Source organism: Phocoena sinus, chromosome 12 (genome assembly GCF_008692025.1).
Source record: "Phocoena sinus isolate mPhoSin1 chromosome 12, mPhoSin1.pri, whole genome shotgun sequence".
NCBI lineage: Eukaryota > Metazoa > Chordata > Mammalia > Artiodactyla > Phocoenidae > Phocoena > Phocoena sinus.
The window spans coordinates 24,822,949-24,849,374 of NC_045774.1; the positions used below are offsets into that span (position 1 = coordinate 24,822,949).

A 26,426-nucleotide genomic window follows, 5' to 3' on the forward strand; every position below is an offset into this window, starting at 1 on the left:
CACAAATCCAGTGCTGAATAAAGGTGCACTGAAAAGACACTGGCACATGAAACCCACACATGACAAGCAGAGCAGAAGGAAGAGAGAGGACTGTAATCCTAGGCAGAAAGACTAGTGCAGGGAAGCACACTGAAAAGAAGTAGAAGAGTGGTATGTATAGTGGGCAAATTAACTGTAGTCACCTGAAATGTAGACACCTTTAGTATCTTAAAATGTTAATTAGTCAATTAAACCAAGTTCAGTTGCTTTTATCTTTAATCCTTCAGAGGAACAGCCTCAAAGGCAGTGACTCTGTAATGTAATGGCAATAACCAAAGTGATATTAACCCAGGACTAAGGAAATCAAATTTAAAGAATGACCTAGCAGTACCTTTGCATTCACGATACCCAAAATTTTAAATGCTGAGATGGACTTGATATTTCTTTTAAAAGTATTTTCACATTTCACAGACTAGGTGTTTAGAAAGTAAGTAAATGAATAATGTCATGCCTCTTTTTCAAATTCCTAAGTCTTACAATTTACAGAAACATATAGGAAACTTTTTTTTTTTTTTGCGGTACGTGGGCCTCTCACTGTTGTGGCCTCTCCCGCTGCGGAACACAGGCTCCGGACGCGCAGGCTCAGCGGCCATGGCTCACGGGCCTAGCCGCTCCGCGGCATGTGGGATCTTCCCAGACCGGAGCACGAACCCATGTCTCCTGCATCGGCAGGTGGACTCTCAACCACTGCGCCACCATGGAAGCCCAACATTTTTTTAACTGTAAAAAACAGGACTGGTGGCATTCAAAAATCACACCTATAACAAATTAGCCATATTATAGAAATGTATTTGTTTCCTGAAAGCTGTTTCTAAATTTACAAAGTTCCTAGCTCTTAAGAATAGCAGGCCCACAAAGGTATAAATGGAATACAAACACCTGATACAACCAAACCTTTAAGGAGGAAGTGGAAAGAAGGGAATCCCACATTCAGTGAGGTCCTGTGTTACACACCTCCCCTGGGACATTAGTCTGAGCTGTGATAGCTTGACTAACAAGCAAAATGAGAAACGGTTCCTTTATACAAAGTCAGCATGGTTTTAAAGATGTATAGGAGGGCTTTCCTGGTGGCGCAGCGGTTGAGAGTCCGCCTGCCGATGCAGGGGACGCGGGTTCATGCCCCGGTCCAGGAAGATCCCACGTGCCGTGGAGCGGCTGGGCCCGTGAGCCATGGCCGCTGAGCCTGCGCGTCCGGAGCCTGTGCTCCGCAACGGGAGAGGCCACAACAGTGAGAGGCCCGCGTAAAAAAAAAAAAAAAGAATGTATAGGAACACTCCAGTACCTGTTTCTACGGCTTCACCGCCAAATATTCCATGCTCAGCTTGTATTTCTCCCTGCCCAAGTGAAAATAATCAGGCCTCACCTCATTCTGGGCACAAATCTCAAGTAGTTTCAAGTCTGGACAATAAGATAATGAGGCTGACGTCACTTGGGCAATGTCTGTCACTCTCTTTCTCATCCTGTATCCTTCCTCCCCACTCAGGCCTCGGTCCCCCCCCACCCAGTAAAAGGGAAGGACCTGACTGTAGTCATTTACACTGGCTGCCCAACAAACCCAAAGCCCCTGACAGACTCATCCACGCTCACAGGAACCCCCCAAAGCAGACACTGCCATTTTCAGCTTCTCAACTGTGAAATTTACTGTTTTCACCACTCTTAAAGTAGTTTCAGGCATCACAAGAAGATGGGGAGTTCGGCGGGGTGGAGGGGCGAGGAGGGGCTTCTGAAGTCACATGAGGCTTCCTAGACAAAGCCTAAGGTAGGCACTCGGTCATTTTCATCATTGTAAACCCACTACCGTGAAGATGGTATCATGCCTAACAACCGTCTTGTTGAAGGCAAGTACGGCCCAGTCGGATTTAGGACTCTGCAGCAACTGGGTGCTGGAGGAGGGACAGGGGAGGAAGCTGGCCACTGGGGAGCACAGCCCGCTGCTCCGCCCCTGAGTTGCAGCAGGCCTTCTAGACGCAGCACAGGATTCTCTCTGGGGCAGAGCCTGGCCCTCACCCTCACTTCCTCAGACTTACCATAATCTATTCTACCCTCCTTCGGCAACCAGCTACCAAGTACAAACTTTAGGGTTTCTGAACAACTATTTTATTTTACGACGGGGATCTGTTCCATACAGTAATTCTTCTTACATGGGAACACATCCCCTTGTTTACAGGGCAAGTTCCCCTCCGGGTATGACGGTTCTGACCAGAGGGTCCTCGTCGCTGAGCTTCCTGCGAGGCCAGAGCATGGTGACTGCGGATACGGACTCTGGAGCCAGCCAGCCAGCCTGCATTGACTCTCAGCTCTAAACTTGTTAGTTTTAAGACCTTTGACTAGTCACTTAACCTCCCTGTGCTTCTATCTTCTCAGCTGTGAAATGGCAGAAATAAGAGTGAGTACCTACCTGAAAGGGTTGCCATGAAAATCAAAGGAGTTATTAAGGCAGTTTGAACAGTGTCCGGCACATAATGAGCACCAGTTAAATGTAAGCAATTATTAAAAGCATTATCACTTTATATTACCTGATGGAAAAACCAAAGGACTTTGAATGTGTTTAGAGCAAAGCTACAACCAGGAAGTGACCGTCCTTTCTCCATCTGTAAATAAGTGCAAGAAATGTTCTGCTTCCCTACAACGAACAAAGCAGGGTGGTGTGCGTAAAATAATTCACTAAATAGCTACTGAGAAGTTTTAAAGAAGGAGGAAAATTTACTTCTTCTAACCCCTTAAAGATTTTCTACTCTGTGTCAGACAAATAAGTATCTTGCTATGTGTATTTTTCAACCTAAACAATCTTTTTCAAGCCTGGATAACAGGGATTCATAAAAGGCATGGCTGTATTTGATTCATGAGATGTGTTCCTAAAGAACTTACATAATTCAAGACTGATTACCCCCTAGTCTGGGGGTAGAGCGTGGGGAAATGCATCCTCAGAATGCATAAATCTGCAGCCGTGTGCTGTATTTTTGCTTTACTGGTGCTTTTTAATATCAGCATTACCTCTAATATTTCTCAGTTGTGCCTCATAAATTGACAGCATGGCATATCATAGTGTTTTATCACATTTCTGTCCCAAAGTTACAGATTTTCAGGATGTTTTTCAGTACCAGTATTAGCATACTTGGATATTTTGAAAGCTATAATAAAGGTTTAAATTATAAGTTAATTTTAAAATAATAACACAAATGTCACCAAAATCCATGAAAAAGTTCTATAAACAACAAGGGTTCACATAATATTGCCAAGGGTTAGTAAGTATTTCTCTTTAAAAGAAAAGGTAATGACATTGGGTAACAAAGCATTTTTATAATTCAGTTGACCTGCTGGCTTTGAAAATATGAGATGGCTTGATGCATAACGTAGGGGAATGTGTCTGTTGAAATTTTCCATATAATGTGAAGCTTTTATTATTATTTATGTGTCATTAGTTGAAATTTGCATAATTCAGTTCGCATATAATGGGATCACACTGTACTAGGAAATAAATTAGCAGGCTGCCTTTTCTCCTGCTTGGAGATTTAGATCTTGAGGGCGCTGTATCAGGGAGAACTACACAGCACCCTAGCATTTCATGTACTGCATGCACTCACCCTGAAGGAGAGGTCGGTCCAAGAGCCCTCGGAACCAAACCACAATACCATAGGATGGGAACAGAACTCCAGATTAAGTATAAGTGTATGTGCACTAGTGTGTGCATGTGTGCCTGTATGTGTGCATGCATAGAACTGCAAAGAGACTGCCCAGTTGTTAAATTATCCCACTGTCAAAGACTTCAGAAAAGACCTCACGTCATCCTCAAGTACTATAATCCAAATTTAAAGCATTTTCCTTGCTTCTCTGAAACACTCTAGAACCTGATTTTGATTATCCTTGTCAGTGGCCTCCCCTTTACCTGCACAAATATTCAAAATATGGCCATAATCAAAACTCCTAAATAATACTTTTTATATGTAATTCCCATTTTACCACCCAAGTTATAAGCACAGTGTGCCCAAAACGTTGACCTACTTCTCTCTTGATGCACCCAGAATGGTGCCTGGAGACCAAAGGCCACGGTGGAGTTGTCCCCTCCCCTTGCCTCTGGATTCCCAAAGCCCTCAGCTTAAAAGACAAATGGCTTCACCTCCCCTCGGTCTGCCCAACAGGTAAAACATATGGCTGCATGATTAACTGGCAACATGGGTTATCTGCAGACCAGGTACCTGTCAAAGAATACGATCCATAACTCACTGCTGTTCAATGTCTTCCAAAAGCTCAACTGAGAGAAACAATTTTTAAGAAAGAGTCCATAGATGATGTCCACACATTCCTCTAGATCAGAGTTCCAGCGGGGTGGTCTGGCCTGCAGTGCCTTATTAAACAGGGTTTTTTGTTATGAAGTGTTAAGTGCCTTTTAGATGTATCATGCCCTCTCTGGGTCATCCAGGCCTCCACTCCAGCCCCGTTCATATACTTACTCATATGCCAGGACCCTGGATTCATTTGGGTGCGTGAGCCCTGCGCTAGATAAAAGCTATCCCTTAGTTAAGCCAGGTGTCCCAGAGTTGGTTACTTGGACCACATTGTTTATTCCCTGGACAGGCTGTTCTGAATGACATGAGCAGGCCTAATTTGTTTTATTTGTTTTATTTATGAAGGGACATTGCTCAGTATTTTATAACATCTTATAAGTCACTGGTTTTGTTTTGCTTCATTTGTTAATCTGATGGACACTGTAGCACAGGCCACTGCTTCTGTTTGCCTCTTTCCTCTGTGTGCTACAAATCTGAAAGCCACATTTGTGACCTACCTCTTGTAAAGCCTCAAGACGTCCATTATTTTTCCCAACAGTATCATCTCTATTACTAATATTCTCACTTATTTATTACTTCTTATAGTATTACATGTATTTTTGAAAGCCACTTTATTTTTAGAAGAAGGAGGCTATAAATGATCAAAACAAAAATCTGTTCCCCACCTCTCCTCATAACCTTTAAACCAGCTTTGCCTAATATGTGTCAAAATTTGGACTTGATGGGGGCCCAGGTGTTCCCCTCCCTTCTCACTTTCCAAAGTCGGCCATAGCAGGGTGCAAAGTGAGAGGGGAGGCCGGTGCTGACCCACAACCCCGGGAGCCCCACAGACACAGCACCTTCAGGAAAGGCTGCCCCCTCTGCCTTGCCTGCGGCACAAGCGGTGGGTCCTGGAGCCGCTCTGCTCACCCGCTCCGTGCCTCTCCCCCATCCCACAGCCCACGCCTCTCACCCACTTCCCCTGGGCCCAGCTTCCCACTCTGCTATTCATACCCAAGACTCTACTGTTCCCAGCCCACCTGGCTTCTCTCAGACACATCTCGGGCTGGCTCTGCCAGCCAACCTGGCTCCTCTGGCCTCCTTGCCCCACCTGGACCGTGCAGGTGCCTCCCCCATCACCTGCTCCCAGCCTCACTGGTGAAATTAGACATGGTGAAGTGGGCTCAGACTCCCCCCAACTCCACCCCGCCTTGTCTTCTTCTGGGGGTGTGTGGAGGGGGGTCTCTCTCCTGGGGTCTAACCCACAAAGTCTAGACTCTTCCAGGCATTGTCATCCTCATGTGGGCCCAGTCTTGCCTCCGCTTAGCTCTTCCCAACAGCAGCCTCTTTACCTCCCCTTCTCCCCTTCTCCCCCCTCACCTAGCAAACCCAGGAATTCAGTTCTGGAAAATATGAAAAGGAGAATCCCATGTTCACTGCAGAGACTAGCTCTAAGGGGTGAGGCAGAAAAGAGAGCAATTAACTGAGAAATTGCAAGTATTACAGATGTGGCCACACAACCTGAACCTGCTGCAGGGTCACATCACCACTGACAACTACAAGAATCCAACCAACTCCATCTTCCTAGGATGGCTACTGAAAAAACGCCAATGTAAAAACTTAATAGCAAGAATAGCAGATTACTGTAGTCATCTCGATTTTATTAATGGCATTAGCAGTTATAATGACAACTTGTTTTAATCATAAAAGTCATATTCATTGGTAAACTAATCATAGATACATGTACTCACATATAAGAATATAAGAAAAAATAAGTTTATACCAGGTGCCAAGTGAAATAAGGCACATGCGGTCATATATATGTGTACATGAGCGTATCTATGAATAACCAGATATCACCTTATCAATGTAATTTCATACACATGCACGTGTACACACACACACGCCTACTCTAGATGCAATATTATTTCCACAGTGAACAACAACAAAAGACCCTTGCTTTTGCTAACCAAGTTCTTAAACAGTTAAATTTGAACCTCGAGATCCACTGTAAACCCATCCTTCTGGCAGTTACAATTGCCAGTAAACAACTGTTTGCTTTATGGGTTGCCCTTGCTCATGTCACTCTTTGAATACTGGCCAGCTCAGCATTAGCCACGGCAGGAATCTGTCAACACCTTTTGGAATTCTGACCACATTCTCTAAGATATTAATCATCCCTTGCTCCCCTGCTTAGCATCAAAGCAAATTCAGTGAGCATCTTCTTGCAGTGACACAGGGCTTTGAAGCTTGCGGGTCCAGCAGGTTTGCTTCATCTTTTTTACAGACACTGGAATAAAAAAGAATGATGAAAAATATAGAAAAATATACACAAATGAGTATTTGGAACCAGGATATATTGTTCCACTCTGTGCACAGATGTGATGCCATCAGCATTTCCGCTTTCCTCCTTCTGCTCCTGGAATGAATCAGGGAACATCAATACAGTGCATGACAACCCTGAATTTCTTCCATCGTCGCAACTGATCATGAAAATGGTAAAGGTTTTTCATCTGCAAATATTATGGATTTGAGGCCAGATTTTTTTAATCAGCATATCCTGATAAGTAGACTTAACACCAGTTTACTAGGTCTGACACAGTAAAATCTTCTGAATCTTTATTATAAACAAGTCAATTACAGGATAATATGAGTACTTGACTACAGGTCTCTAGAGATCTGGACATCTGCAAAACAGTACAATAGTTATATTCTCAAAATGCTGTAAAAACTCAAACTATACAGATAAACTTCATATAGGAAATATTTCTAAATGATCTGGTCTCTGAATAAGTCAGTTTTCTTAGCAGGTTTATTATACATAATTACCTAAAGAAAGAGCCTTCAAATTTTCCAGGATACTAATAAACACTCATTTGGGCAAATGTATGGCTTCTTTTAGTAGCTATCATTTAATAAAGACCCTGTTTTAGAAGACGTAATAAAAACACCAGGGTTTGTCTTAGGGTTAAACACTTAACTACAGAAGAAAGAAAATACATGAGGTCTCTGAAAATCAGCTAATAACAAGTCAATTCAAATAACGTTTTTAAACACCTGTTACGTGCCCCGTTCAGAGTCTAACATAGAAGCTGCAAGTGTTGAATAAATTTGTAAGCCATACTTTCCTATATCTTTGAGTATCTTATACTTTTTTGTTGAAAACTGGACACTTTAAATAACATAAAGTGGCAACTCAAAATCAGATTCTCTCTCCTTGCAGGATATGCTTCTGTTGTTACTGCTGTTTGTTTAGTGACGTTTAATTCTGTAAAGTCTCTATTTTTTCGTCAAGTGTAGCCACTGAAGTTTCTGCTCAGTTAGCTTAGTGGTCAGCTAATAACTGGACAGAGACTTCCTTAAATGCCCTAAACCAGTAAGCGTCCCATCCTTCGCCAAGGGGCTGTGTGTGTGTGTATTGGGCAAGCCTTCAATGCTTCAACAGTTTACAACCTTACTTAGCCTTTACTCTCTGCTTACTCAGAGCCTCAAGGTCAGCCAGAGGTGAGAATGAGGGCCTCCTCAGGTCTTTCCTGGACATGCTCAGAGCGCTGCCATGTGCACAGTCCTCTAGAGCACCAGGAATACACCAGAGCTTCTCAAAGCCCCTGACGGACCTCCTACTTCCAAGACATTCTTTTTAAGTTTTTTGACCCATTTCTTGTTTGCTCCAACTGGTATCACTGCTGCAGGCAGTTGCAATGATAAATAATTGCTGCTGAGTGTTTTCAGCAGACATCCTAAGAGGGCTTCCAACACTGGGTGACCTCTGAGTCAGGTCAAATGGTGAGAGTTCCCTAGGGCTAGGGCTTTTGGGGAAGCTCCAAACCTGTCCTTCTTCCTCTAGTGACTACGAGGTTGCTCGTTTTAAAGCTACCATGCATACTACTATATAAAAAATAAACAACAAGGTCCTACTGAATAGCACAGGGAACTATATTCACTATCTTGTAACAACTTATAATGGAAAAGAATCTGAAAAGTATATACATATATACACATACATACGTATGTGTGTATATATATATATCTATATATACACATACACAGACACACAGACACACACACACACACACACATATATACAGCAAAGTGATTCAGGTGTCACTCTGCTGTATACCTGCAACTAACACAACATTGTGAATCAACTATACTTCAAATATATATACAACTTTTAAAAAACAAAGCTACCACAGAGCTAGGGAGAAGGAATGGGAAAATAAAGCAAATTAAAAGAAAACAAAATTCACTGTTCTTACTACAATTCAATCATTTCCCCAAATAAACACTCCTAGGATTATTGCAAGCCTTTAGTTAATTTCTAGAATTTTGAAAAGTTGATTTTGATCATTTTTGCCAGTGTTCTCATTGTTTCTATGGAAAGGCAGATTTCTAGATGTCCTTCTTCTGTCATTCCAGAAGTGCTTCTTAATATAGATTTAAGTTTAAATACATATTTTGTTACAGAAAAATGATAAGATGATCAATAAGAGAGTTTCAAGCAGGACGATACTCTTTCTTCGTATCAGACAGATTCTGGGTAAGAATTTAAAAATAAAGAAAAAATGTAAAATTTCTGACCATTATCTTTTAAATGGCTGGTAATGGTTAGCAAGTTACTATGATATTTGGATTCTGTTTAAATACATTAAAATGACACCATTTACAATAAACTATGATATTTGGATTCTGTTTAAATACATTAAAATGACACTATTTACAATAAACTGGAGACTGTATCTTCTGCATTTACTTAAACCTTTAAAAAAACTGGGTGTGACAGTATTAATATGCAAAAGAAACTTTGTTTTCTCAAATTCTTTTAGAGGATACACAAGCAAAAAAGTTTTATCACCACCTTCAAGTCAGCCTTCTAAAAATTACACTTTGACGACATCATACACACATTCAGGAACCTCGGAAACTCCCAGACTGAAGCCCCATGTCCTTTCGCTATGATCAAGGAGCTCCAAAACTAGGTCCCCAGGCTGGATCTCCCACCTGGTCACCCACCAGGCCCTCGCCTCAAGCCTCTGCTTCAGCTGCCATCCCTCCCTGTGGGGCAGTGCAGACTGCAGATCAGAAAGGGAAGGAGTGGACCCGGACCACTGTGCCCACACCATACCTCAAACTCACCAGGGGGTTAAAACTCATTTCTTGATTAATTGGTGAGTATTTGAAGTGAAAACTAAAAAAGTTTTAAAGTAAATGTTCTCAAATATTTTGAGATCTTTCTCTACTAAAAATTTTTAAAAGACACTAAGTCCTGTACAAAAGGGAAGCTAATACTTTCAAAACATTTTGTCAACTTGTTTTAATTAGTATGGGAGCTATAGTAAAGCTCACTTAAGCATATCTGTCTTAACCTCTGATTTAGTTTATCCTCCCTTATGTTATTTTAGTGTGTGAGACTGTTCCAAAGAGGGTAGCAAGTTGAGTACAAGGAGATTACATTCAGTTAAACATGTTTTTATGCTTTGAGTAGGATTTAAACACAAGGCTTTTCACTCAGACAAATCTATCCAAATAAACATGGAAGCCTCACATTCTCCCTCAACCAAAAAACAAAACAACAATGTGCTCTTCAACTGTATTTAACAACTTGGGGTTTTAACATTCTCTTAATATATTGGATTTATTCTCCTAGACTCATTCTTTCCTTACGTTCAGTTAAACTCACAAGCCTACCCAGCCTCAAGTTCAAACTAAACAGAAAGCTACAGCCTTCTATTTTACCCATTTTTAAATTTCCATTCTGGCTCCAACACTCTGACATCAGTAAGAAATCTGTATAAATCATGACTTTAAAGTAGAAAATTCATATTTTTTCTTGTCTACCAAAGGCCATGTCATGACCTAAAAGGACATGGACCCAAAATATGTCTGGTTTAGGCTGAATATCAGGATGAAGATAATGGTTTCATAGTTTTCCCTGAATGTCTCTTAAAAATACCAACATAGGGCTTCCCTGGTGGTGCAGTGGTTGAGAGTCCACCTGCCGACACAGGGGACACGGGTTCGTGCCCCGGTCCGGGAAGATCCCACATGCCGCGAAGCGGCTGGGCCCGTGAGCCATGGCCGATGAGCCTGCGCGTCCGGAGCCTGTGCTCCGCAACGGGAGAGGCCACAACAGTGAGAGGCCCGCGTACTGCAAAAACAAAACAAAACAAAATACCAGAATAGAAATAAGACAATCCCTTGGTTCAGATTCTACAAACACGTCCTGAGCCCACAAGAGGATTCTTTAGTGATCTGCCCAAGTCAGTCAGCTGGTAAGGGGCCTTCCCTCTTCCATTCCCACCCACACTGCACACAGATCAATAAAGAACACAGAGCCAGTTTATAAGGAGAGGAGGCAGTGACCAACAGCTTTGTGTAACCAGATCATAATAAGCAAGTTCTATAATTTGGAATAGTGTCTCATTCAAAATTATAGAACTGCTTACTATGATCTGGTTACACAAAAGTTTATTCAATATGGTCAATGTCCATATTAATCCTCAGAATTATTTAAAAACTAGGTCTACAGAAAGTCAAGTTAAAGAAGCAAGTGCTTAGGGCTTCCCTGGTGGTGCAGTGGTTAAGAATCAGCCTGCCAATGCAGGCTCGAACACGGGTTCAAGCCCTGGTCCGGGAAGATCCCACATGCCGCGGAGCAACTAAGCCCATGCGCCACAACTACTGAGCCTGTGCTCTGGAGCTCACGAGCCACAACTACTGAAGCCCGCGCGCCTAGAGCCCGTGCTCCGCAACAAGAGAAGCCACGGCAATGAGAAGCCCGTGCACCGCAATGAAGAGTAGCCCCTGCTCGCTGCAACTAGAGAAAGCCCACATGCAGCAATGAAGACCCAACACAGCCAAAAATAAAATAAATGAAATAAATACATTTATTTAAAAAAGCAAGTGTTTACACCCAATTACAATATAAAGGTTTCCCAATCTTTGCACTCCTTAAAAACAAAGATAGACAATGAGGTAAATCTACTCTAGCTAACAGAACTGCTAATTTCAAAAAATAAATAAATAAATAAACCATGAGCAAAGGCTTACTCGTTTCTTAATGAGAATAAAGCAAGTTTTCTTGGAAAGCATGTAAAGAAACGGCACTCTATCAGTATGGAGACTATCGAATAGGGCAGCAGAAAGAGCACTGGTGTTGAGAAACAGAAGCTCAACCTGCTTCTCCTGAATCCTGTCTGGGTCAACATGCCAACTCCCAAGAAGATTTTTAGGGTTACTACTGTATTTAAATCAATAAACTCCCAGCACAACGTGGTTAAATTCATTTCCGTACTCTATCTGTACCCTAAACTAAACTAAATCCTTACACTCCTTTGTTTTCCATGTGCCTTTTCTGTCCTGCTGAACTCCCTGAAAAATACACTCTTTCAGCTCCCCTGCCTTCCCATCAAAATAAACCTGGGAAAATACTTTATAGCAGTGGTCCCCAACCTTTCTGGCACCAGGGACCAGTTTCCTGGAAGACAATTTTTCCATAGACGGTGGGGGGGGGGAATGGTTCAGGCGATAATGCGAGCTATGGGGAGCAATGGGGAGCGGCAGGTGAAGCTTCGCTCACTCATCCACCGCTCACCTCCTGCTGCACGGCCCAGTTCCTAACAGGCCAGGACTGATACCAGTGCACGGCCCGGAGTTTGGGGACTCCTGCTTTACAGCAATCCTTCCCACACTGGCCGTCCCTCTGCTGTGATCTAGGGAGAAAAGACAAAGCTTTTGCCTGTGGGCCACACCACTCAGCCTATTTCTAAAATGATGCATCAGCAACCAACAAGCAACTTAGAGAATCTGTTGCAACAAGGAAAGACTTGTCAAAGGAGAGAGCATGTCTAAGTCTTACACAGACCTCAGTAAAAGTGAAAATGAGACTCAAAAATAAATTACGTCTATGTCCAAGCCCAGTAGTTCACCATATATACACACTCAACACAGCTGTTATAATATGACTTGTTTTCAGGAGAGCATGCCATAAAAGTTCCTACTGCAGAGGAAGCTTGACGTTTAGAGCCCAGTGATATATTAAGCCAATGATGTCATTATAACTAGACATTCATTCCTTTTCCAATTACTAACTTTTGTGGAACACAGATATAATCTCATAGTATGACTATTTTCAAAGACTCAAAACTATTCATTTCTAGGCTTCCCTGGTGGCACAGCGGTTAAGAATCCACCTGCCAATGCAGGGGACACAGGTTCGAGCCCTGGTCCGGGAAGATCCCACATGCCACGGAGCAACTAAGCCCATGCACCACAGCTACTGAGCCTGAACTCTAGAGCCTGCAAGCCACAACTACTGAGCCCGCACGCCTATAGCCCGTGCTCCACAACAAGAGAAGCCGCCTCAATGAGAAGCCCGCGTACCTCAACAAAGAGTAGCCCCAGCTCGCCGCAACTAAAGAAAGCCTGCACGCAGCAGCTAAGACCCAACGCAGCCAAAAATAAAATAAAATAAATAAATTTATAAAAAACACGATTCATTTCTAAACTCATTTATAAAAGAGCTACCAAATATATCCAGAAGGGCTTCCCTGGTGGCACAGTGGTTGAGAATCTGCCTGCCAATGCAGGGGACATGGGTTTGAGCCCTGGTCTGGGAAGGTCCCACATGCCGCGGAGCAACTGGGCCCGTGAGCCACAACTACTGAGCCTGCGCATCTGGAGCCTGTGCTCCGCAACAAAAGAGGCCGCGTTAGTGAGAGGCCCGTGCACTGCGATGAAGAGTGGCCCCAGCTCGCCGCGACTAGAGAAAGCCCTCGCACAGAAACGAAGACCCAACACAGCCAAAAATATCCAGAAATTTGTCTTTTGCCATAAGAGAATTTGTCCAGTTAAATATAGTTCTATTAAAATATATAAATATATACAAATGTATATATGATTATATTCTATACGAATTCTAAACAGTATTTCCAAGTCTGTCAAGAGAAAAACATTTCAAATTAATTCTTTAAAAATTCTTCCAAGTCATCTTTAGATCACATATCTCATGGAACATTAAAAAATAAATTATGAGGAAAACTGATATATTCCAAAGTCAAAAATTTCAAAGCTGACTATCTCAAAGAGGAGGCTTGTTTTTAATCGACCAAATCCCAAGAAAAACAATGATTTAAAAAAACACATCCATACATTTACATAAACACACTGATACAGATACATACCCAGTATCACGTGCCTGTAGAAGTTATTTTGATAAAATCCATAATACGGTTTGGTACATTCACAATTCTTTAAACATTTAAAATGCAAAATGTGAAAGGGAGGTAAGGAAACAACTGAAAGTCTTAAGTAAGCATTCCACGTGCTTTTACAACACAAACTCCCACTCCATAGGACCCTAGAGGCAGATAAAGAGCAGAAAGCAGAAAGGCCTGAAGTGAACGGAGATACAAACTAAAGAAAGTGTGATTACAGATACAGGCACACCAGTGTAAATCATGAAGTACAACAGGCCAAAAGTAAGGCTCTGTTAATCAAATGGTTAAAATCACAGTACAGTCTGCGGTTATAATGAAACCTGGGGACAGATGATTCACGGATCACAACAAAACCATACACAAGTCAGCTCTCCTCAGGCTGGTGAAAGCATCCTCCCCAAGGCTTCAGCCTCCACAGTCCTTCCCCAGAGTGGGGTCAGAAACTCTAGAAGGAGCTCACTCAAGGAGTTGGGCTTGCCCTGAGCACTGCATATTCTCTGGGAAAATCCACATAGCAAGAGCTCCCAGACCTGAACTTGTAGAGAAACTAAAGGCTCCCCCAAGGAAGCAGAATAAGGATTTTGGAAGAGCAACATTCACTTCAAACTCTGTGGAGCAAAGCCCAGGTTGGCCCTGGGTTCTTTCAACAAATCGGAGTGTGCGTTCATCACTAAGGGAAGCAGCCACACCACCACATGACAAACAAAAAACCAAACACCCAACTAGAAAACACTAAAAAACCCCAAATCATGACACAACCATTTGCTTTTTCAAACAGATCTATGGTTTTTTTGCAAAGAGTTAGTCACAAACAATAACATGTTATCCTCATTTTCCACAGATAAGAATAGTTGGGGTCAGAAAGGTTCATCAGCCTTGCAAAATGGCAGACCTCAAGCTATGACCTGTGTCTCTCAAATCTCACACTCTTTAAACAAGCAATGCGTTTGGGAACCTCTTCCAAGCCACAGACATTTGAGAAGCACAGGGCAGACTGGATCAGCGTGACACACAGGGTGCAAATAAACTCTTGGTTCAATTCAGTACTACATTCTCATTTTACTAACACAGAAATGTAATTTCAGCGCAAGTGCCAGAAAGACAAAAGTGAGAACTTTCCTATGATTCAGGATTTAAGTTCATTATCACAAGGAAGTTATGGGTAATTTAGCCTTAAGAGGCCTCAGTTTGTAGCAGAGGCGATAAGTAAATAACAAGCCTTTATCTACAAGTTTCAAAGTCCTTGGAACTGGCTCGAATAAAAACCGCAGGGGATTTTAGGAATGAGCAGGAAATGACAGGTGTTGAGCACAGGAGCTTCAGCTGTCCACCAGACAGCAGTGGTCAGGGAGTAGGTCAAGGAGGGCGGCAGGAACTGTAACCAATTCCGAGAAACAGAGCTTTGCAAATTAAATACAAAAAGGAAACAGACCCTCACAAATGTAACAGCATTACTGTGCACTGATACCCAAATGAACTCAGTCACTACCCTGATGCCAGGCCCAAACTGCTTTTCCTACAAGTAATTTCACAGACAACTTTCTCCACTCTCCCCTTTCTCTTGAGGTTCTATCTCTATGTGGATGTTCTGTGATCATACAAAATTGTAACATGTCTAATCAGCAACACCTTAAACAAGGCAAAAAGATAAACAATAAGCCAGGGGAAACATATGTCAAAAAGTATGCTGAATATAAAAAGACTTTGTTTAGAACAATGAGAATACAACTATCCCGTTAGTAAAATGGACAAAAATCACAAACGGAAAAAATACAAATGAACCATATACATATAAAAAGACATTCATTTGGCTGGCAATCCAATAAATGCAGATAAAAATTATAGCGAGATGTGATTTTTCATCTATATGATTGGCAAAGGTGAAAATGGCTATCAAAATCCCTGTGGAAGGGTGAGAAGAAAGAAGCACTCCATGCAGGGCCAGCATTAGTGGAAACAGGGAAACCCTTTCTGGAAAGCGGTTTGGCAACATGTATCAAAGCCTTGAAAGTCACACGCCTGCTGACCAGTGATCTCACTTCTAGGACTGTAGCCTAAAGAAGATAATCGCATCCTCACTATGAACTGTGATCCATTAAGAACAGGAAGTGTCAGTTCAAATGTTCACTATCGCCACAATCCCAAGACCAGGAAGTCCTCGTGTCATAACGGGAAGGATCAGATTGACAGGAGCATACAACCAGGAGCGTACGACGTGTCAGCTAAGTGCTTCCTTGGTCAAGTGTTTTCTTGTTTCACAAATTTAATTTCAGTTCAAGTACCAGAATAATAAGCATGAGGCCTTCTAAAAGTAATTTAAATAGCCCTATTGCCTCCTTAATGGTTTTATACTAAATTTAAGCCCTCTACTTAAAAACTTGTTCATTATTCATACACATGTCTGGTATCAGTCAAGATGGAGCCAGTATCACATAGGGTCCAACTGCCACAGCAGGGTCAGGCACATCTCTCAGACACGAGTGTGCCTCTTCTGCAAAAAGGGAAGGAGGCTGTCCCTGGAGCTGAATGCCGCCATCCTCCAATGCAGACCGCAGACGGCTAGGTGTCCTGCTTGGCTTCCAGTCAGCACTCCATAAAGGGAGTCAGCATCATCACTGTTCCTGTTGCTGGCAACAGCTTCTCCTCCTTCCTATGGGTCCATGGGTTCTGTAGCCCCAACACACCTACCATCCAGGTATCTTACCTAATTTCCTACTGAACTGCAACACACCGTCGGCATTTGTAAAACTAAATGCCTAATACAGTGGAAACATATCATTATAGGGCTAACGTTAACTCCAACATATAAGCACTGCCCAATAAGAACAGATCTGAGGAGTTGGAAACAGAAGAATTCTTGGAGCTGCCCTGTGTATCAGACGTGCTCGTTTCTGCCTCTACCAAGGAAGCATGCTTCCCATTTCCCAGTGTCAGGCTCTCTCCATGGCTTCTGGCAGCACTGTGTCTGTTCGTTAACGACAGTCACCAAGCATCCCAGACTCAGCCTCTCAGATTACAGACTGCACCTGCTGCCAATCAAAAATAGCCAGACCTTGGGCTTCCCTGGTGGCGCAGTGGTTGAGAGTCCGCCTGCCGATGCAGGGGATGCGGGTTCGTGCCCTGGTCCGGGAGGATCCCACATGCCACGGAGCGGCTGGGCCCATGAGCCATGGCCGCTGAGCCTGCGCGTCTGGAGCCTGTGCTCCACAACCGGAGAGGCCACAACAGTGAGAGGCCCGCGTACCGCAAAAACAAACAAACAAACAAAAATAGCCAGACCTTGATCCCCCCCATACCCCAGTCTCCATTTCTGCCCAGACACTGAGGTTTGTCAGGCATAACAAGTAATGTGTCACTTTAATAAGAAGTTATGTTGTAATACTACAGTTCTACTAAATATTATATTGATATAGGCATCACACAGGAGTGCTCATTTAGAAACCTAAAACAGTTTGTGATTTAGTTTCAACACTAGCATCAAAAGACTCTCCTGAGATGCTTTTATTACTTGAAGGGACATCATCTAAGATATCAAACCTATGCTAACCCCTGGGAAAAACATCCATTTTTTAAGTGAGGGAGACAAATATCTCCCTCACTTATAGGAGCAACTTGATACCCTGCTAACTGTTGCCTACAGTCATTCTATCAGTTTTATAAAGGCATATGCCTTAAGGCCATCTATTTCTAATAAATTTCCAATAAAATGAAAAATAGAAATCCGGATTTATGACACTATCTTTTGCTATCTATCTGTAACTACTATTACAGGGGTGATACTGAACTGCAACAAATTTTGAAGGGGTCCAGAATATGCCAGTGTGGGCTAAAAATTATTTTGAACTTAAGGCATTTGAGTTCCTGAAATCGCTTATCTGCCTAAAAGCAAAGCCTCTCAAAAGAACTCAATTGTCATAAAGCCCCTCCCAAAAAGCAACCTGGGAAGACTGACTTTTGCCACCAGAGATAACTCTCCACACCACACCTAAACAGACATTGTCACGAAACTATCATCGCCCATCTATTCTCTTAGGGCCCATTTATCTTTTCAAAAAGTCATTTGTGGGCTCCCCTGGTGGTGCAGTGGTTGAGAGTCCGCCTGCCGATGCAGGGGACATGGGTTCGTGCCCCGGTCCAGGAAGATTCCACATGCCGCGGAGCGGCTGGGCCCGTGAGCCATGGCCGCTGAGCCTGCGCGTCTGGAGCCTGTGCTCCGCAACGGGAGAGGCCACAACAGTGAGAGGCCCGCGTACCAGAAAAAAAAAAAAAGTCATTTGTTTTCTATAGGTGTCCTTTCTCCCCCTCTCCTACTCTAAGAAGCCACTCATTTTCCTAGAAGTGCCCTTCTCCCCTCCCCTTCACCTATTAAGATGGTATATAAGCCACAAATTATAACCACCCCTCTGAGTCACATTTCTTCTGTGAGTAAATCTGTCTTTTCTCTCGCTGCTCTGTCTTTTGTCAGTTTAATTTGCAGGCCCCAAATCCATAAGCCTAAGAGGGTAAAGTTTTTCCTCCCTGACAATTTAATTCAGTGAAATACACTGCACTATATGTGCATACGAGAACCATGCTAACATTTTTATTAATTATTCTAAACAGTTATAAGATTAACAGTTAACATTTCATTTTTAGGTTTTCCTCTTCCTTCACTTTTCTTTAAATTTCCTCTTAATATCTTTCGTTTCTAATTCTTATTGTTTTCAAGTATTATCCTCCTAAGTATAATTTAGCAGAAATAATTTGTTTTTTCTTTGTACTTCTGATAAATCAGAACATATAATTATTAAGTATTAGAAATGCTACTTATTTTTTGCCAGTTTATAAAAGCCTCTCAAATACAATCAAGCTAAAGCATCCTGTTGATTAAATAAAGCAAGTTACTATTTCACCAACCACTGAGAACTGGAAGCCTTCTGAAACACACAGATTTAAAACACATAGTCAGGGCTTCCCTGGTGGCGCAGTGGTTGAGAGTCCGCCTGCCGACGCACAGGACACGAGTTCGTGCCCCGGTCCGGGAAGATCCCACATGCCGCGGAGCGGCTACACCCGTGAGCCATGGCCGCTGAGCCTGCATCCCGAGCCTGTGCTCCGCAACGGGAGAGGCCACAACCGTGCAAGGCCCGCGTACTGAAAAAAAAAAAAAAAACAAAACAAAACAAACAAACAAAAAAAACACATAGTCACTTTGGAGAAAACAATGACATCCCCCCTCACCAGTCTATCATTTGTTTCTGTTTTTCTTTTTTTGCGGTACGCGGGCCTCTCACTGTTGTGGCCTCTCCCGTTGCGGAGCACAGGCTCCGGACGCGCAGGCTCAGCGGCCATGGCTCACGGGCCCAGCCGCCCCGCGGCATGTGGGATCTTCCCGGACCAGGGCACTAACCTGGTTCCCTGCATCGGCAGGCGGACTCTCAACTACTGTGCCACCAGGGAAGCCCCAGTTTATCGTTTTAAAACTGATTCGATGAGGATAAAAATAAAATGACAAAGATAATTAGTCCAACCTGGCACAGAGACAGATACTCTTCCACCAAGATATGAAAAATAAACCACAGGGACAGCCCCTCCCTCCAGAGAAAGTCCTTCTGTTCAGATGGCCCCAAGTCCTCCCTTGGCGTTAGGTTCTCTGAAGTTCACCTCAATTAGCTAACCTCCCATGGCTCACAAAGCATCAGGATGCTGGTGCCCACAAATTAGGACAGACTTTCCAAACAGCAGCCTTGGGTGCTGTGACACTTTCATCTTGCTGTGCAGAAAGGCAGTGTGTGCAGTGTGCCCACTACTTTACTGAAAAATCACAATCAACAGTCCACAACAGGTTGTACCACCAAACCTTGATTAGCTGTATTAAAAGGAAGCTTGCCAAAAGATACCCATTCTGTTAAAATATACAATAACCTTACAAGCTTGCCAACAACATATGATTATCCCCCTTTGCAGGCTCAGCTGACCATGCCTTTGCTTATAAACCTCAGGGATGGTTCTGCACTGGTGACGAAAACATCTAGATTTGACTGTCCGGCCCCACTCCCTTTCCAGTCCCATGTCCTACCACCGTACCTCAAACCAGCCACAGACTCCTGGCAGCAACCAGAACTCAAGGCTCTTTCCCACCACCTCCTGCTGAAACATCCTTCCTCTGCTTTCAGAGCTAACTGCGTCTCTTCCTGCAGCACTCAGCTCAAATGTCCCCTCTTCCAGGAAACGAGTCCTTTCTTCCACTGGGCACCCACAGCTCATTATCACACCTCCCGATGTTTGTATGTCTCTGTCCCAGCTCCACCATAAGCCCAGCGGGGTGCAGATTCTGAGGCCTCCAAGTAGAATTCGACATTACACTTCCAGTCATAGAAGACAGTAGGCACATAATAAATGTTTAGCAAATGCATGAGTGCATATATGAACAAAATAGTGAATGAGCAAACGAAAGCACAAGCTAATGAATGAACTTTCAAGTTGTTACCTGGGGAGAGAGGAGGGTCTTTTGTTTACTTCTCAATAATATTAAGCCCCCGCTCATCCCGAAAGAACACCCTCAGTGCCTCACCTCCTCTGAGCTACCCTTCACTTCCACGTGCTCAGTTCACTTGCCCCTGTCCTCAGACACAATCCCCAGCTTTAATCCAGTATGTGACCAGCTCACAAGCTCCTGCTCTTTATTCCACAGCTGCCCTTGTGTAGTACACGCAATAACCTACCTGCACTTATTTCCATAAAGACTCCCAACTAGACCGTAAGGCCCCGGGCCCAATTCTTCTGTCCTTGTAAAGCCAGAGCCTGACACAGTGCCTGACAAATAGCAGGCACTCAAAACATATGAGATGGATAAACAAACGAATGAAGAAAGGAAGAGGAAACTGTTCTCACACTGTTTTTAACTTTTTTCTTTTGGCTAAATCATCTGATTTTTCAAGGTAAACTACGATCAGAGAGAGATGATGAGGGAAGAAGAGAAGACCCTGTATAGTCAAATCAATGCCTGAATAAGAACCTGTATGATACCACAGTCTTTTTCTATATTAACACAGAAACCATCTTACTGTCTCTCAGTGTCTGTTTTCAACAGAATAGTTTAACAAGCTTTGTAATTGGATAAGGCTGAACAAATCACAAAACGTATAAAAGATATTGTTGATAGTGTCCATATCTGCCAGACCCTATGCCAAGATCTTTCATATACACTGTTTTTCTTAATCTGCAAAAACATTCCAAAGGGTTGCATTTAGAAAATGAAGGCTGAGAGAGGTTAAGTCACTTGCCCCAAAGTCACTCTGCCAGTAAGTTGTGGCACCTTGGGTTACACCTAGGTCTATTGAAACAGCATGCTTTTTGACTAAAACTTTAAAAATTCTAGGCCTTACTTCTTAAGATTAGAATAATGGTGCAGACAGAATTTCAAAGGCTTATGCTTTCATCTTCACTAACTATCACCAGTTGCTAAAATGTCATTCACCATTATTAGGTACTTTGTTGAATCCTTGTGAGCCAGCAAATCACTAAAGAGCACAGGGGAAATAAATGCAGCCTTCGAAAAGCGTGGCAGCATCTGCTCCAGGCTCTTGATCCACATGGGGCCTTCCTACTGCTGCTACATTTGGGGGTATCAGCAATTCTCCAGCATGCCTTTAAAACAATAAGAACTAGGAACTCAAGAGGCTGTGGGGAAAGGGCACTCTGGCCACAGCCCTTCCACAGGGCAATCTGTAAGCATGTATTCATTAAAAGTCATAAAAATGTGAATATTCTTTGACATAGCAAGTCTACAGGTAAGAATTTATCTTAAAGAAGTAACTGAATAATGCCCAGAGATATACAAATAAGAACTTAAAGATCAAACAACAGCAGAATGATCAGTTTATCCAAGATGCAGACATAAGATGGCATATGAGGCAATCATTAAAAATAGTGATGCACCTGTATTTACCGCTCTGCTAAAATGTCCACAAAATATTATACATGTTAAAAGCAGATTATAAAATATATGATCTGATCTTCCTTTTTTTCCCTGAAAACTGCATATGTACTTTTAAAAGTCTGTAAGAAAAAAATTTTAAAGGCTATAAGAATATGTATCACAATAGTGATCTAAGTGGTAGGATTACATGCTTGACTAGAAAGTCAAAGAGAACTTTGCCACCTTCTCTATTTAAAAAAATTTTTTTTCCACTACACCCATTCTATTACTGGCAAAATAATAAAATAACGAAATATTTTTAATTAAATCAACTCCTTAAAAATTCCAAGGAGCTGGTGATCAAAATCAATCAAGACAGACCTTTTTTCCTAAAGTCTTCCTTTTGATACCTTCAAACTCTTTAAATTGTACATAGCTAACAGCCTGGAGTAAGTTCATAGGAGGATTAAGCTGCAAGATATTTCCCACTTTATCTCCTGTTTTCAATTCTCTATGGAATGATATATATTCTTGGACTTAATAAGAAAGCTGACATTGAAGGCTCAGGTCCTGTAACAAGTAAAAAGAGAAAGAGTAAGGACTGTGCATGAGACACCATTAGCAGAGCATGGAATGGTTCTTACTACAATATACAAAGTACACAACATGAAGCTTTGATGGATGAGGGAATATTTTCTACCAATCTCCATTACAAAGGTGGATTTCAAAAGACAAGGTCTAAAGCCAGCAGATATTTTTAAAGACATAAAAAACTAACTTTTAAATAAGGTAAGAAAACTCCAAGAGGACAATGGTGTTCTACATACCTTAGACCCTCAAATAAATATTCCTTGATTTTAAAATAAACAGCAGGCAAACATTCTGCATTTTCCTTCTGATGGATATAGGTAATTTAAATGTAGTAAAGAGGGACTTCCCTGGTTAAGAATCCACCTGCCAATGCAGGGGACACGGGTTTGAGCCCTGGCCCGGGATGATCCCACATGCCGCGGAGCAACTAAGCCCGTGCGCCACAACTACTGAGCTGGCACGCCACAACTACTAAAACCCTTGCGCCTAGAGCCCATGCTCTGCAGCAAGAGAAGCCACGGCAATGAGAAGCCCGCGCACCACCGCGGAGTAGCCCCGGCTCGCTGCAACTAGAGAAAGCCCGCAGCAACGAAGACCCGACGCAGCCATAAGTAAATAAAATATATAAACTTTAAAAATAAATAAATAAATGTAGTAAACATTTAAGTAAACACCTAAAAAGAGAAACTATTTAAAATATAATACAAACCTAGGACTATAAAAGTGTGTTTGATGGCCTAAGTATGAGAAAAATACAATTCGTGTTTACGGGGAAGAGGTGGCACTCCAAAAATCTATTTGTAAGCAGACGTATGAAATTCAGAACACATTTTCCATCAAAACAATGTTACTGTATTATGATGGTTACCTCCTGGCCTGTTCTGCAAAGATTTAGTCGTTCCTGAGAACTATTTATCCCACGCCTGCATTTTCGGTGAATGGAACTAGTGGTCTGAGTGAAGAATCTAATATGACCAGCAGCTCTCCTTCACTCACCACTGAAGGCTCTCAGCTCCCTCTGCACGGAGGCTCTCCAGCTAAGAGATGCCACCCCCCAGGTCACTCCCTCTTCTCCAGCTAAGAGATGCCAACCCCCAGGTCACTCACCAGTCCATGGTGGGGGCAGGGGAGGAGGTCCCTCCCTCATGCCTCAAGGTAAGATAACTCTGCAGGACCATCCTAGCTCCAGAGCTACCTGTAATCACTGCATCACAGTTCAACTCCTCCCTCTGCCCGGCCCTGCTTCCCTCACTCCCCCACCAGTAAAGATTCCAAGAACACATTCAGTAAACCTCTGGCAGGTAAATCTTTGTCTCAAACGCTATTTCCAGAATCTAAGACAAGTGGCTAACCCTTAGCAAGCTCATATCATATAAGTCAGTCACTGTGTGTGTGTATATATATATGTATATATGTGTGTGTGTGTGTGTATATGTATATATAAATAATACATAATAGATATAGATATCTTATTATATATGTATGGGTAGGCACTATAATCCCATTTTAAATATGCAGAAACTGAGGCTCAGAGAAGTCAAATGACTTGCCCCAGATCACAGAGCAAGTAATTTGAGGAGCCAGGTCTACTGAATGCAAGGTCAATCACCAGGTAAACTGACTCCATCTACTACAAAGAACTGTTGAACGAATGAAGGCAAACTCAGCAGCCCAGGGGTTCTGGTGGCAGTCAGGAATGAGTGGAGTGGTGAACCATGGTCATCCATAAAACAGGAATTTATAAAAGGACTTGGGATCCAGGCCCATTAAAAAGTAGATACTATGACCAAGGTTCATATATTTTTAGGCCTCAAGCAAAAAAGCAGTGGCCTGATGGAACCAGAATTCCAGAATGAAACTACGCGGGTATAACCCACTGCATGATTACTAGATCCTAAAAATAATGACTGGCAAATCTTGTCCACCTACAATCAAAATGTTGCAATATGTGCAGACAGATGTTTACTATATCGGAAGAGGACAGCGCTTTTACTCCAGTCCCCGCAGAAATCTTCATAAACCTTCATATCTAAAAACAAAATAAACCTTCATATCTAAAATAAAGCTTCATTTCTAAAAATACTAATAAATTTCTTTTTAGGGCTATAAAGTCCCTACAATTGACATGCAACTTACCCAAGAAGCACAACTGCAACTAGTTCAACTCCTTCAATTACAACCCCGCCCTGGCTTCCCCAAGCTTTCCCTAACTAGCAAATCTTTTTTTATAGAATCAGTAGTTATTTATAACTACTGACTAACAGTGAAAAACTAAGAACTAATATTATCCTACCCTGGTGTCCACGCTGCCCAAGAACCACAAGACATAAAACCATTCTATAAACTCCATACAACTACAAACAAACACTATTAACTTTAGGTGAAGTCATTAAGTTTGCATGTTTGCAGATGCAGATCACAACTGACTCGAACAGTGAGAACAAACTGTTTAAAAGATTAATAGAATGTAGATTTACTACACCCTTGGAGTAACTGTTTGATTGGTAATATTTATACTCACAAAATCTAATGTCACAGCTAAATAAAATATTGAAATATACTTAGAAATACCATAATAGTTGATTAATGTCATTTTTTAATTTAAAAATAATTGGGCCTTATCAGTTGATTCTGAGGGTTTGCACATATCAGTTGCTCCTTCCTTTAAAAATTCACCAATGGCACCTCTCCCACCCCTACATTATAAAGCACAGCTTTAAATAGCAAAAAACAAACAACAGAAAAAAGCATTTATAATTTCCTTATTTACCAATTTTGCACACAGGAGGCCTCAGCATCTATGTTAATTGTCATCAACTGCAGGGAGAGGTTCTTCAAATTAAGGTGCATCATTCACTGAGACTTCACACCAGGTCAGAACCAAGAATTTGGCAACATAAAATTCAACTCACTGCTCTAACATAACTCAAGTTTGTACCTTCTCTAACGGTAATTACTGCAGTGTTTGCCCCATTTCTTCCTCCCCCCCCACCCCATTCATTTAATAAAACAAGCTCCAAATCAGAAATACATACCTTCACACAGATATATACAGAACTGCTAAATATACCTTAGATTGCCACTTCAGAGGAGAGCAGTAATAGGGACACCATAACCGTAGCTTAATGTTTACGAATGAGGAGATACCATCAGCCCGAGAAAAACATTTCCTCACACCGCCTTAAAGTGGCCTAATCTTTTGGAGAAAGAAGAAGAGGAAACAGTCAACCTGAAGCTTCCACTCGGACAATAAAACAGCAGGGTAAGCCAGAAACACCCTGGGAATACCAGACCCATGCAGATGTCTTCTCTTGATTGCCACCTCTCCTTTAATACTTAACACAGCACTTGTAACACAGTAAATGTTTAATATCTTTTGAATGAGTGAATGATAGCTATCATTCACTGATCACTTACTTTTCTTGAGAAACTTTACTAAGCTTGTTACAAATGTAACAAGCCTTTAAAACAAGTACTGGGGCCTGGGTAGGGAAGGGACACTCTGAGCCTCACAATAACCTTATGAGGGAGCTAATACAATCAGTATATAATTCTTTTCCCCAATTTTACAGGTGAGGACATTGAGGCTCAGAAAAGCCATCCTTCCCAAGATGACAAAACTCTAAATGGCTGAGCCAGGAGTCTGTCTTCTTTCCTTTTGCCACATCAATACCAAAATGAAGTTTAGAGCGAGGAAAACAAAAGAACATGGAGAATACAGTCTGGCCAAAAGTTGTATTTTCAAACATTCACAAATGGGATGTTTCTGGAAAAAAAAAAAACAACTTCCCATTTCAAAATTGCAGAGACACAGCCAATGGGGCCTAAGGTTCTGCTCCTAATAGGCTACCTTTAATCTCCTCTGTTCAATCACTGTCAGGTTCTTCTAAGTGCAGGTAACCTGTTTAAAAAGTGAGTGATCTGCGTAAAGAATGGCTTCAAAAGCTCAAACCTACAAGTTAAAAGCCAGATATAAAGAACCTAATCTCCCTTCATTAAAATACACCTATATTCCCTGTCCTGAAAAACTGCCTGACCAGAGGAATTCAAAGAACAGTCCAAGTCCGAAAAAGTGTTTGCCCTATAACTAAAATTATGTCTCTGCAGTGATAACGGCAATCCTGTCACATCTTCACTATTCCTTAAATGCACCCTCAAAAGGTGCATTCAGGCACTACCTAAGATTATTAGGCTTTCTTCTAAAAATGTGAAGCAGAATTAAATAGAGGATGATTTTTTTTTTTTTTTAACTCCGGGCTGAGAACGGAAGTCAAGTTCAGATTCTCTTCCTTCCTCAAGCGAGCAAGAGAATTAAAGAGCACACCCCCACCCCCAGCGACACACACACACCCTACAGTAAAAATGTCTTGGGGCCTCTTCACTTGTGGCAATCGACACAGCAAGCCTCGGTTT

General features: G+C 42.2%; 1 protein-coding gene across 1 annotated transcript in view; it reads right to left on the minus strand.

Annotated features, from left to right (window-relative positions):
* HECA (hdc homolog, cell cycle regulator) overlaps window positions 1-26,426 on the minus strand; it is a 43,898-nt gene that overhangs the window by 16,346 nt on the left and 1,126 nt on the right. The gene's annotated exons all lie outside the window — the stretch shown is intronic.